Consider the following 14,392-nt stretch of genomic DNA (forward strand, 5'->3'; position numbering starts at 1 on the left):
TGAACCAATCAGAACATGGGGCTCTTATCACTGACGCCATTAACATTGACCAATCCTCAGGGGCCTTCATGTAACAATTTTTATGTATCAAACTAAAGGGACAACCCAAGTATACCACCTGACTGACCCTTAACCAATAACAACGTTCTCTATACGTATGCTATACTAACCCTACCACTCGGGGAACCAATCCAGAGTGGCGATAGGTTTTTTGCTAACTTTCTCAGGTGACGCAAGTAGCGCGTCATACTAAGGTAAAAAGGGCCTGCGAGCACCACGATGTTGAGAGAGTGTCAGGTCGGACGCGTACGATCCTTGACCCATCCCTGCCGTTTTGTTTAATAAACAGCAGATTCACCTTGCTTCTTGCATGTGTCTCATACTCTATCTCTTTTGGGAAATACGGGAGGAGTTGGGGCCTCCCTGCCCGGAGGTCCGCGGACGGCCCAGCCGACCCCGGGAGAATTTCCCCCCGACAAGTTGGAGGCACTGCTGAGATCTGTTTAAGGTCCGTTTTTATTTTTATTTTTTTCCAAGTACTCCCGTTGCGAGGACGCCCGGCGGCGCGGCCCCCTCTGCCGCTGCGCCCTTTTGAGGACTACAGGACCATCGCGGAACTGCGAGAAGACCGGACAGCGCAATCCAGATATTGGCCCTCGGGAGCCGGTTGATAAGTATCCCGCCCGCGGTTGGCGAGTGTCCAGACGTAGTCCAGACGAGGGGAGGTGGCGAGCAGCTTGGAGGGGTGCACGCAGTCGAGCGGCCCCGCATCAAGAGAACTTGGTGAGTATGCCACACACAACAAACAACGTGAAATTGTGAGGGAGGGGGGAGGAATTGAATACGGGAGGTATTGCACAGGTGCGCGGCGAAGGTTTGATAATTTAGTGTTGGCAATGAAATGAATGGTAGCCGGACGAGTGCGAAAGCAGTCCGCTACGTTACGGTAGAGAAGGGGGCGGAGCACAAAAACATCACGTGCGGCCGCTCATAAACACTGATTGGCCCAGGTCGCGACCATGTGTAAGGGTGTGTGTGTGCGTGGTTTCCTACGATTTGGCAATTATTGATCAATGAGTAGATGAGGATCCCTATTGTTCGAGCAGGAAACTCGATAGATAGATGACGTTTCCCTGTAGGTGGTAGCTAGATAGTTGCCCAATACGGAAGATAATTGGCTGGTTAAGCCCTCCTGTCGAGGGGCGTATCACACGCGAGGCGACGCAGCGTGCGCAGTCCGATTATATTATTGACTACCTTGTTCCAGGAGTGACAGGAAGACAGCTGTGGGTTAATGGGGGTGGATTGCAAGTGTATTTTGGACTTATAGAATATATGAAGAACTTACCAGTAGTCTGAAGAGATCGGTGACGTCACCAGCAGGGCTTACATAGGACATCTCGAGAACCAGGCATCTTTATTTTTGAGTGGTGGGGAGGAGAGCTGTGTTAAGGGCGTGGAAACGGAGGTACACGGTAATGAGTTGATCGGGGGAAGGCGAAAAGGGGGACGTGGCTGCGCACGGAGAACGCCGGCCGCGGCAAGTGTAGAAGAGGGAGGAGGAGCAAGTGAAAGTAGGACGGCAGTATAAGGTCGTCACAAGGGGCACGCAGCCGCAGGGGGCTACGTGCGCCTCGCCCGCAGGGGGCCGTAAGGGTGTTGTATAAAGGAAGAAACGAAAGAAAAGAATGTACAAATGTAAATACTATATTTTACTAATTTTTCCTTAGCGGACTATCGCAAGTCCCCAAACTTACGGGGCCATGTAAAGATATAAGGCTGTATATCGTAAACTACTAGTGAGACAACCGCTAAAAATTGGGGAAGGGTAACAAGTGGAGCGCTACTATGTCATACGGGACAGGTTCGGGGGGGTGGGGGAACACCCTCACTACCCCGCTGCAACACATATGTAAAACACTATCACCCCATAGGGAGAAATTGATCAAATACAGCATAGAATGGACACAGGGGACGGACAACAAAATGACGACACTATGGCCGCCTAATGGTAGCTTCGATCCATATACCCAACACTCACTATTGAACCATCTGCACAATACATACAAGGGGAAGAAGTTGACGCACCACGTGGAGGTGTTCGACTTATGGAGGATGTTCCAAGGGTCCCGACCAGGACCAAACGGAATGTTCATTGTAGGGGAAGCAACGGGAGATAAGGAGATTAAGGAGGAGGGAGAGAATGGGGAAAAGGAGAGCGAAGGCAAACAGAACACGGGGAACGGACAAGAGGAAGGAGAAAAGAGTGACAACTCAAACGAAAATGAAATAAAAAAGGAACAGAGCGACGATACACCCCTAGCGAAGGTAGTGAAAACAGAGGGAGGGGGGTTGTATCCCTTAAGAGAACTAGGAGACATAGCAAGAGAACAATTAAGGGCGGCTGAGGGGTACTCGAACCCGGCATACAGCCCGCCTCCATATACAGCTACAGGTGGCCACCCGGGAGGGGAGCGGACTAGTACAACGGGATCAGCTCATAGGAAGATGCTAGTAGGGGAGGGGAGGACTGAAGAAGAGCAGACTACAGACATAGGAAATGATGAGTGGGTAGCTGCACAGATACTATTAAAATTACGAGGTTCATTAACAGGAGAAGAGAAGGAGGTGGTAAGGAAAATGGACGAGGATAATACCAGGGAGAGTGAAATGGAAGGGGAAGAGGGGAAAGGAAAGGGGGAAGAGCTGTTAAGACGAAAGGAAGATACTTTGGAGGAACGATTATCAGAATTAAGGGATGAGCAGAATGCACTGATCAAACAGCTCGAGAGGGGGGAAAGAGAGAGAGCACGGAACAGGAAAGAAGGTAAGAATGAGTTGGGAAAAATGAGAGAACGAACTGAGGAGCAAAGGAGAGAAGCCGAAAGGTTATAGGCAGCAGCAGAAAGGGTATCAAGAGCAGCACTGCGCGACAGGAAAAAAGAGGAAGAGGAGAAAGAAAAAGAAATGGCAATATGGAAGAAGAGACTACTGTCAGAAACGACAAGGAAATACGAAGAAGGGAGGATGATAGAGAGTATAATAGAAAGGGAGAGGGAGAGATGGGAAAGGAAGAAAGAAGATGAAAAGATATTGGAAAAAATGAGTTGTGAAGTAATGGAAGAATTAAAAAAGAAAAGAGAGGAAATTGGTAGAGAAATAGCGGAGAGAAATGAAGGGGAAAGAGAAGATAGGAGGGGGGAGAGTGAAGTTAGGAGGCATGTATATAGAGGCACAGAAGTAGCAACAACATCGGCACAAAGGGGAGTGATCAGTAAAGAAGAAAAGGGAGGAACGGACCTAATAGACTTAAGAACAGTAACGATTGGGGGGGAAAAGGCAGTTTGGGGGTTGCCATTTATGAATGACTTTTGTAGTGAGGAAGAAGAAGGAATGGAGAAGGAAGGAAGAAATAGTGAAAGGGAAAGCCTAGATAAACTATACACCACCCGGACAAATAAAGACTCACCATGGATCTGTAGGAGAAAGGAAGAACTGCAGAGAAATGAGGAGGAGGAGCATGGAATGGCGGAAAGGCAGACACGTGAAGCCATGCCGTCACCGTCCCGTCATGCATGCTCCACTATCTCCCCATCTAAACTCGCGCCCTTCACAAGCGAACTGACACCCTATGCAGGAAGGCTTAGAGACCTCCCTGGACGCAGGCAGGGAGAACGAATACACACGCCCACAATAAATAAAGGAAATGATGAAAGAAGGGGACGTGGTGGAGGAGAAAGAGTAAAGACTAGGAGAAATATGGACAAAGCTGACGATGTAGGAGAGACGGAAGAAGAGGAGGGGTGTGAGGACTCGATTTTGTGGAACCCAGGGGGTAAAACGGGACACAACTTAATGCCTCTTCTAGAGAGGGGAGGGGTTAGGCCACAATACGTCCCTTGGAAGCATGCAGACAAGGAAAATATAAAGTGCAGACTCCCATCCTTAAGTGGAGGTGCGGGTAAATGGATATATGAAATGGAAAAACACACCGCAGGACAGAAATTGGCAGTGGGAGATGTAAAGGGCCTTCTCATATCAATATTGGGGGATGCTGCGGATGACATCTGGAAGAGAGCGGGCTTCCCCGGGGTTACAATAACAAACACATCTCACAATGGGGCACCATTTGCAAACTGCAGACATGCATTATGGCAGGCACTGAGGGTACAGTATCCAGACACATCAGATATAGGAGCAATTACCTCGCGCAAGATGCGTGAGATCGAAGATCCTGTTGATTATATCCAGGAAATTCAAGAGAAGTGGCGTATGGAAACTAGAGAACAATGGGACAAAACACCAGCAATATTCTATCATATACTAGTACAGGGGCTCCCAGAAGCAGTCCAGAAACAACTGAAGAAAGTAGTGGGGATGGAAGCAAAAGCATGGCCAGAAATACAACTGACTATAGTACATCATTGCAGGGCATGGCAAGAAAAAATGAAAAAAAAGGAAGAGGATAGGAAAACGGAAGAGGCTAAACTAGTACAGAAGAAACTCACTAAATACACGATGGAAGGCGCACTAATAACTACACCTGCCACAGTAACTCAAAGCCCCACACAAGTAGTGGCTGCACAAGACCCCTCCCAAATACAATCATCGCAGACTGTAACACAACAGGTGCCGCCACTCCAACCATACACGACTAACATGGGAGGAGGATACTCAACGCCAGGGGCTGGGTATTATAATTATAACCGGGGAAGGGGAGGAATAATGAGAGGGAGAGGATATGGATTTAACACACAACAACAGGTGGGGGGACTTAGAAGTTCCTACCCCACCGGGCACCCAGTATACCAGGACAGCACAGGAAGCTTTCCATGGCAGAACAGGGAACCACTGGTGTGTTGGATTTGTGGATTGGTAGGCCACATGTCACATAGGTGTAGAGTGAGACCAGGCACACCGTTGTGGAGTGAACAGGGACAACAAGAGCTCACACAGGAACAGCAGGGCATACAGCAGCAGCAGACATTGCAACAGGGAAATGGACAGCAACAACTAGTAACACAACAACAGCCACGGACATATCCAGCACAGCAAGTACAGCCACCTGCACAAGTCCAAGACCTTAACATAACCTCAACCAATACCCAACTACAGCAAACGCAACTGGGTAGGGTGACAGTGCTGGGACACAACCCTTACACGGGAAGTGGTCAATCATTATACCCCCAATAGGACAGCCCACAGACGACCTTGGTGTGTCCCATCCTGTCGGTAACACCTAATAGTGCGGAGGAACCACGCATAGAGGTAACGATAGGTGACAAAAAATTATCATTCCTTGTTGACACCGGGGCGACCCGGTCTTGCATAAGGGAAGGTAAATTTAAGATGTCAGGTGAAGCCATGAACACCCAAGGATTCTCTGGGGCTAGGGGGTTGGTTCCCTTTACTGATAACATTCCCTTATCAATAGGAGATTATGACATGTCAGTCTCACTTTTATATTCTAGGGCCTCACCAGTAAATATAATGGGGAGAGACATAATGAGCAGGTTGAATATGACGATCTCCTTTTCGGAGGACGGCATAATTTGCTCCACTCCAGGAATTAACATGCTCACTGCACGAACAGATTATGCAGGCATACTGTGGACAGACAGTGATTAGGGCTGAGCCAGTAGATGGTGAACTGTTCCAGTATGGGACGGACATGGCGTTTGCATGGATGGCAGGGGTAGCGGGAAAGATCTGGAGGAGGCCAGCAGCCTACTTGTTTAGACCAGAAACACCGGCCAATGAACAAGAAGGAAAGGTGATTTCAGTGGACATAGAGAGCATTATAGCAACCGCTGATTACATTGCAGTGCATGCCCAAGACAGAGAAGGAAGAGCATGGAGGGGAGTGATAGCACTAGCAGAGGGATGTAGACTCACCCAGGTGTCAGATGAGGAGCTCTTCTCAGGAGAAAAGGAAGAAGGTGAAATGGTATTTATGATGAGTGTGGAAATATGGCTAAGGGTGACGTACAAACAAGTGGCACAGAAAATTGCAATGGCACTTGAGGCACCCACGTCCACCCCAGTTCCCTTTTTTGAGGAGGATATGGCAAAAGTACCCACATCATTATGGACTACTAGCCCCTATGACGTGGGGTGCATAAAAAGCATAGGGGGGGGGGTAAGAATTAAATTGAAAAAGGGTGCAATACTCCCCAGAGTAAAACAGTACCCACTATCAAAAGAGGCAGATGAGGGCATATGTGAAACAATAACGGCCCTTATAAATAATGGCATATTGGTCCCATCAGAATCTCCATGCAACACAGCTGTATACCCAGTGCGCAAGGCTAAAGGTGGATCTTGGCGCTTCATACAGGACCTCAGGCCTTTGAACAACATAGTGGATGCAGAATACCCCATAGCAGCAAACCCGGCCACAATATTGTGCGGCATTCCAGCAGAGGCATCACGGTTTACAGTGATCGACCTTAAAAATGCCTTTTTCTCAATACCCCTGCACCCAGACTCACAAGATCTGACAAGCTTCACTTACAGAAACACAAAGTGGAAACACACCAGATTGCCACAAGGGTACTGCGAGTCACCCTCAATATTTAACAGAGTAATACAGATGGATTTGGGTAACATTGAAGTAGAAAGCACAGTGTTACAGTATGTTGACGAGATAATCATTTGCAGCACAAACGAAAAAAGATGCATAGAGGACTCATTAAAGATGCTGACAATATTGGCTGAAAAAGGTTACAAGGTAGACAAGGAAAAGTTACAATACTGTCAGGAACAAGTACTTTACATTGGACAGCTCATATCACAATATGGAAGACAGATTGCACCACAAAGAGCACAGGCAATTTTAAAAACGCCATTGCCACAAACAGTGAGAGAATTACAGCAGTTCCTGGGCCTGTGCAACTACTGCAGAGCATGGGTATTTGATTACAGCTCATACATAGGACCACTACTTGAGGGGTTAAAAGAAGCTAGCAAAGGGGAGAAAAAGTTGGGGTGGACAATGGAAATGAAAGAGGCTTTTGATGAACTGAAAGATGCAATATCAACCGCTCCGGTACTGGCCACCCCAGATTATGAATGACAATTTTTTATATTTTCACATTGTGACTCAACAGTAATGAAAGCAGTGTTGGCTCAAAAAACAAGCATGGGCTACAAACCAGTAGCGTTTTACAGCGGCCACTTAGATCCTGTGATGCTAGGTCATTTCCCTTGCGAACAAGGTCTCGCCGCAGCTGCCTTTGCGGTAGAGAAAGCATCAGCAATAACCATGGGGTGCACAACCACACTATTCGTGGAACATGCACTATTTGCAATATTGAACAAGCCTAAGCCCACACTAACAACGCAGAGGGCGTCAGGTTATGAGATTATATTATCTAGAGCTGAACTATCAATTGTTAGATGCAGCACGGTCAACCCTGCAAGGTTTATAGCAGAAGCAATTGAGGAAGGAGACTATGCACACGATTGTACAAAGATTACTGAAATGTATTCATGCACTAGAAGGGTTGAAGAGAATGCACTAGACAGAGGTGATCTCTTGTTCATTGATGGGTCATCAACAATTGACCAAAGTGACGGGATTAGGAGAACTGGGGCAGCAGTGGTAAAAATGACAGAGGTACCGGTTTGTGTGGCGATGAAATGCGTACAATTACCACAGCATTACTCTGCCCAAGCAGCGGAATTGGTCGCACTGATCTTGGCGTTGAAGGAAAGCTTTGACAAGCGAGTGACCATATATTCCGACTGCATATGTCACATCTACTGTCCACTCCTGGTTGTCCAAGTGGAGGAGAAGAGGGTTTAGGAGAGCTGACGGCACCCCAGTGCAACATGTCCTCTTATTGGCTGAACTAATTGAAGTAATAAATGACCCCCAAGAATTAGCCTTGGTCAAATGCACCGCACACACTAATGGAGAAGACCATATTTCAAAAGGAAATGCAGCAGCAGACGCACACGCGAAGTATGCTGCATATTTTGGCGAGATATGGAACCCCCCAGAGTCAGAGAGAGGGAGAGGGAGGGGAATAGCTAAGGAGATGTTAATAAAAGAAGGGTACACCCATCTCCCAGCCACACAGATAATGGAGCTACAAGCGGCTGCACCAATGGCAGAAAAAGAAATATGGGTAAAAAGGGGGTGTACAATGTCGCCAACTGACGCACTATGGCGCCAGGGTAGCACTGGAAAGATGCTAATGCCACTGGCACTATTGAACACCGCCCTGAGCCAACTACACCACCCAGCCCACACAGTCAAGGATGTAATCGCAGCACGAATTAGGGTTCTGCCCCGAGTTAAATTCCCATGTGTCAAATTTTATCAGCAATTGTCTCACATATCAGCAGTTCACGGCCGGTCACACGCTGAAGGTGATAAAAGGTACTATACCCCGGCCAGAGGGACCCATCCATATTGACTATGTTGATATGATCAACGTATGTCAAGGAAATAGGTATATGATTGTAGTTGTGTGCCCATTCTCGAGGTGGATTGAGGCAGGGCCCTGCTCACACCCAGATGCATTCCGAGCAGCTAAATTCCTAGTGAGGGAGGTCGTCCCCAGGTGGGGAGTGTGCGAAATACTGCGGTCAGACAATGGGCCGCATTTCGACAATGAAATGTTCCAGCATATCACATCCTTACTGAACATCAAGCATAAATTTGCATGTGCATATCACCCGCAGGCCAACGGTATATGCAAACGCCTGAATGGCCTATTAAAAGAGGCAATTGCAAAAATACAGCAAACGACAAAGAAGAGTTGGCTGTATTGCCTTCCGCTGGCCCTATTTGAGCTAAGGAATAGACCAGGCTCCGACCACCACCTCACTCCTCACGAGGTGGTGACCGGACGCCAAATGCGCCTTCCTCTGACGCCAACATCAAGAGCATTCACCGACCATGAGAGTACTGCAAGTGTCCTTGGTGATGAAATGTACCAATATGTGTCTTCTTTGATTACTAGTGTAGTGTTTGTGTCTCAACAGCTCGAGCGCACGCGGGGCGGGTCTAAGAGTGATCAACAAGAAGACGCCGATGAAGAATTGGAAAAGGGAAAACTGTGCAAAATTGCCAAAGGTGACCACGTACTACTCCGCAATTTCAATAGAAAGTGGAACAGCCCACGCTTCACTGGCCCCCACCTGGTAGAGGAAGTATCAACGAGAGCAGTAAAGCTACAGGACAAACGTGCTTGGAATCACCTACACGACGTAAAGATCTGCAAACTCCAGACCCGCCCTAGCGTCACCGACAGGGCCATTGGAAGAGCAGCAACAGCGTCGCCAACGGAGGAAGGGACTTCTACCGCAACTAACGGCCAAAGTGTCCCCATACCCTGCCACCCCCCTGATTCCCCAGAGACAACTACTGAAATAGAGAGGGGTAATTACCATACCGCCCACCCCATGGTCACACGATCAAAGAGTAAAGAAACCTCTACCAGTTGAACCCCAAACCCTCTGCCCATTGACCCCCTACCCACTGCAATAATAACCCAACTGAAGGACATTGTTTTGCACATACACATGTAAACACTTGAATGTTCTCTTTTTTTTTCTCTCGCACATGCAGGTACGGTGTATTATTGTACTGCTAAGAAAACAGATAACTAACAAAGTTCACTGCCCAGGAGTAGATGATACCCTCAGACAATAACTACCCTGAAGAATTATCGCACCAATTTGTCTACTACATAAAAAGGCCAAAGTACCTGAAAAGGAGGAGGGTACGTGTCTACTACACAGCACTTCTCTTGGCCATAGAACAATCAATGCCCCACCTCCACCCATACTTGCCTGTCCTAAGAGATAGATCGCTTAGATTGGCGTGGGAACAGCTCTTCGCCTGGGCACTGAACGACTACCTGATAGGGAGAGCTTGAAAACAACAACTAACACTAATAACAAGCATATTGAGAATTTTCAGGTGGGCAACTTTAACGTCGCAAGAATTAGCTGCCGGACCGCAGCAAGGTAAGAGTAAAATGCCGGTGAGACTAGCCTCTGTAATAAAGATGATAGGGATTTTGATGATCACCGGGTTTGTGGCTGCCTCTGTATGGTGGAACAGTTATGCTATAAATATTTTTGCTGTACCCAAACCTAACATACCCCCACCCCCAACTGCAACAGGTGTTACGTCAGGTGGTACTAACAAAATTCCATACAAGGGAAATAGAGTTAAACGCAGCACATACTCAGAAAATAAAGATATTGACAACTACATACACAATTCAGCACACGTCTCAAACAACATGTGGTACCAACACATGACTCAAATAGGTAAACAAACAACAGAAGACAGCTGCTACGTCTGCTCATTGATCCCATACGCCATGAGTGGTTCCAGAACTTTCGTTGCCACGGAAATAGATGAAAAAACAGCACGATGTATAATATACCTGGCACTGTTCCAAACGAAAGGGAGATTTCAAGGGAACACGGTGCACCTGGTATGGAAATCACGAGACACATACCCATACGAAAATAACTTCATTAAGAGTTATTTGAGTTACCACAACGCCAGTTTACATGCTGAAGCATTCAGATACATAACAAGTGGCCCTGAAAAAGGAGAAACAAAGAAAGTTACACTACAGTACCTACCATGTGATTGGTACGCCACTGAAGTTCCTGGTAAACAAGGATGCTGGGAAAGACCACTGATAATAATAACAGGGAAGGTGTACCTGGGTGACAAATAGGACACAGGAGTGGTTGGCAGCAACATGGTAATGAGAGAAGATACTACAACTATTGCTGAACACAACAACAGATGTTGGATGACTTGGGTCAAGTACATACCCATGCTAACGTGGATAGAGAAGGATGAAGACCCAATAACAATACTGCCGATGACTGCACCTAAGGTATGCTACCAACACATAGGAGAAGTGGACGTAGGATACAACACCAACTGTGCAAGCGTGACAGAGCTACCTGAGGGGGGAGCAGGAACAGCAGTAGTAATGGACCATTACTGGGCCTGTGGAGACAAGGCATACCACACACTGCCCCCTCTGTGGAATGGTGTATGCACAATAGTACACGTTAATGTACCATCACTGGTGGTGCCCCAGAAACATGTGAATGTGGCGAACTTCCCAAAAATGGATGAAGGAAACAAGAGGAAGAAGAGATCTGCACAGCTTCAGAAGGGGCCAGAGCACCGAAACAACGGCAACAGCACTGTCCTGAATAGAAAGAAAAAACAAGGAGAACCTCTGACAGGAAATTACCTGTGGGGAAGGTCGGAAACAGCACTCACTTCAATTCCGCCAGAACACAGACTATACAGCAGAGCAGCAATGTTCTTCTCCTCAATAATACATCCGGGACTACAGGCTTACGCAAACGCAAAATGGCCCCAGATATTTAGATGGGAACTAATGATGACAATCAACTCTACAGTAAATGGATTCAACGCAATAAAAGAGGAACTGCGAGCAGTGAGGATGGTAGCACTACAGAACAGATATGTACTGGACCTCCTCACAGCAATGGAAGGAGGAGTTTGCGCAAAGATAGGACAATCATGCTGCACATTCATTCCTGCTAACGATGCTGACAATGGTACACTGACAGAAGCAGTATCACAATTGGCCCAGATGCACTCCAAAATGATGGATGAAAGTAAAGGTGTAAAAAAGGATGAGAGCTGGTTTTCAACGCTATGGTCATGGATGCCATCTTGGCTGTCAGATGGACTGAAGATCATAGTTGGATGCATTATTTTGGCTGGAGCTGTACTTATCATAATAAGATTTTGGAAGGCCCGGAAGGCACGCACCACAGACGAGATGATCGAAATGGTCGGTATGCACCCCTTGATGCCAGCTGATGACGGCCAACACACAGGCACAATAATAAAAGAGAGAGAGAGATTGCGCAACCAGATCATCACTAACCACCTGGACCCACCATCTGTGAAGCTCGAAAACCCAAGAAACCCAAGGAGCTACATAGGCAAATGGGTATACTGCTCACCTGGAGGAACCTGTGTATATATGTACTGGTCATTTGAAGACCATGTTAATCACTATGGACATCTGGGAGGAGTAACTAAAATATGGAGAGTGAGAGGAGATAAGGAGATAAGGAAAAGGATATGTTTGTGGTCGACAAGTCGACCAGAGGGGGGACTGAAGTGGGAAAAGTGAACAAAAGGCTCCCACCAATTCCCCTCTCAACCCTGGCCTAGAGGATCACGGCCCAGACACCCGCCACGAGAGGTGTTTGCCCATCTCCCAGACAACCAAATACCCTGGTACAAGAACATACGGATGTGCCCACTCACGTGCCCACCCGCCTGCCCACCAGCCTGCCCTGCACATGCCGACACCTGCGGCATGGATGAACTCGACTAAACCATCCAGCACCAAATCAACACATCGTTAGAGAAACCATGACGACCTAGCCAACGGTCAGCACACCCGTGCAAACATACACACCGGACACTCCTACACCAATCCACACGAAGAACATACTCAGTGCTATGACTTAGGCGACGGACACACCCACGGACGTGCATCTTTATTATTTTCCACATAGGCTTTTCAAATGCAGAAACGCAAGACGCATAATGAACTCATCTAAAAGGCTTGCTCACGCTTCTTCTAAACCAATGTACCATAATGAGAAATATAACGAAGACACGATACCGGGGATGAAGCGATATGATACCATAACCTAAAAGAACCTGTGTATTAAACCGTCCACCTATGCACCAGGCCCAAGTAGGCCGCAAGCAAAAGCTTCCATGAACATTGAATGAGCAAGAGTTAGGTTGCTGACCCTGCAGAATGAGCCCAGCGAAAGCAGACAGTCAAGGGCACAACGTTGCAAACTCTCATTCCGCAAGCCGACGCCAAGGTCGCACCTGCAAGATAAGCCAGGCACACAGTGAGAAATGCAATATTAATTGTGCAGAATTCTGCCTCAACCACGGTCCCCACCTCACGTGACCAAGCCGAACTTGATAGGGTGCCAAGCCCAGAAGGAAGAAGGCGCCTGGATCCCCCGTCTCAAGACACAGGCAGATACAATTAAGTGACTCAATGGACATCTGCGGCGGTGGGAGTAGTCGGCCTTCCTGCTTATGAATAAATCCTCACATTGTCTGCACATACCCATAGTGAAACATTGTTGCAAGTGACAGGTGCGATGGTCCCAGACTGGGGGGCTCGCGGGTGAACCAATCAGAACATGGGGCTCTTATCACTGACGCCATTAACATTGACCAATCCTCAGGGGCCTTCATGTAACAATTTTTATGTATCAAACTAAAGGGACAACCCAAGTATACCACCTGACTGACCCTTAACCAATAACAACGTTCTCTATACGTATGCTATACTAACCCTACCACTCGGGGAACCAATCCAGAGTGGCGATAGGTTTTTTGCTAACTTTCTCAGGTGACGCAAGTAGCGCGTCATACTAAGGTAAAAAGGGCCTGCGAGCCCCACGATGTTGAGAGAGTGTCAGGACGGACGCGTACGATCCTTGACCCATCCCTGCCGTTTTGTTTAATAAACAGCAGATTCACCTTGCTTCTTGCGTGTGTCTCATACTCTATCTCTTTTGGGATATACGGGAGGAGTTGGGGCCTCCCTGCCCGGAGGTTCGCGGATGGCCCAGCCGACCCCGGGAGAATTTCCCCCCGACAACTCTCTCGCCGATTATTGCTTCAGTTTCGTCAAGCACATCTGACCAGAATTTAGACACTGCTGGGCAGCTCCACGCTAAGTGCAGGAAGTCGGCATCCGGGGGCCCGCATCGGTCGCAAGATGCATTAGACCCGGGGTGATGTCTGTTTCTCTTTTTAGGGGTATAATAGGTTTGGTGCAGAAGTTAAAGTGGATTTGTTTGAAGCGGGAGTTGAGTGCCACTTTTTGAGTCTGTTGTAAGATATAGCTCCAGTCTTCATCTAGAATGGGGGTTTGAAGCGTGGTTTACCATCTTGCCTTTGTTTTGGGGTTCGTGGGAAGAGTGTCCGTGAGCAGGGCTTTATAGATAGATGAGACCAGTTTGCCCTCCCCTTGTGCCTGAATAGTTCCATGCAAAAGTTGCCAGGTGGGAGGTTGTTGTGGGAAAGATGGGATGAGGGCCTGCAAGGTGTACCGTACTCTGAAGTACAAAAAGATGTCAAGGGAGGATGTGCCACCCTTCTCCTTCGCCTGCTGGGGTGTTATGAAGGTATCTTGTGTGAAGAGGTCGCCAAGTGTTTTTATTTTGCACTTGTCCGCCCAGATCAGATACACTTTCTCGGCGGTGAGTTGGATCCCAGGAATGAATTTCGTGGGTAGAAGAGGAGAGTATCTAAGCTGAATCTTGAAATTTTGGGCCATTTTCCACCATATTGTGTAAGTGGATTGCACTATGT

The sequence above is a fragment of the Ambystoma mexicanum genome, chromosome 3q, assembly GCF_040938575.1.
Source record: "Ambystoma mexicanum isolate Mex_15411 chromosome 3q, UKY_AmexF1_1, whole genome shotgun sequence".
NCBI lineage: Eukaryota > Metazoa > Chordata > Amphibia > Caudata > Ambystomatidae > Ambystoma > Ambystoma mexicanum.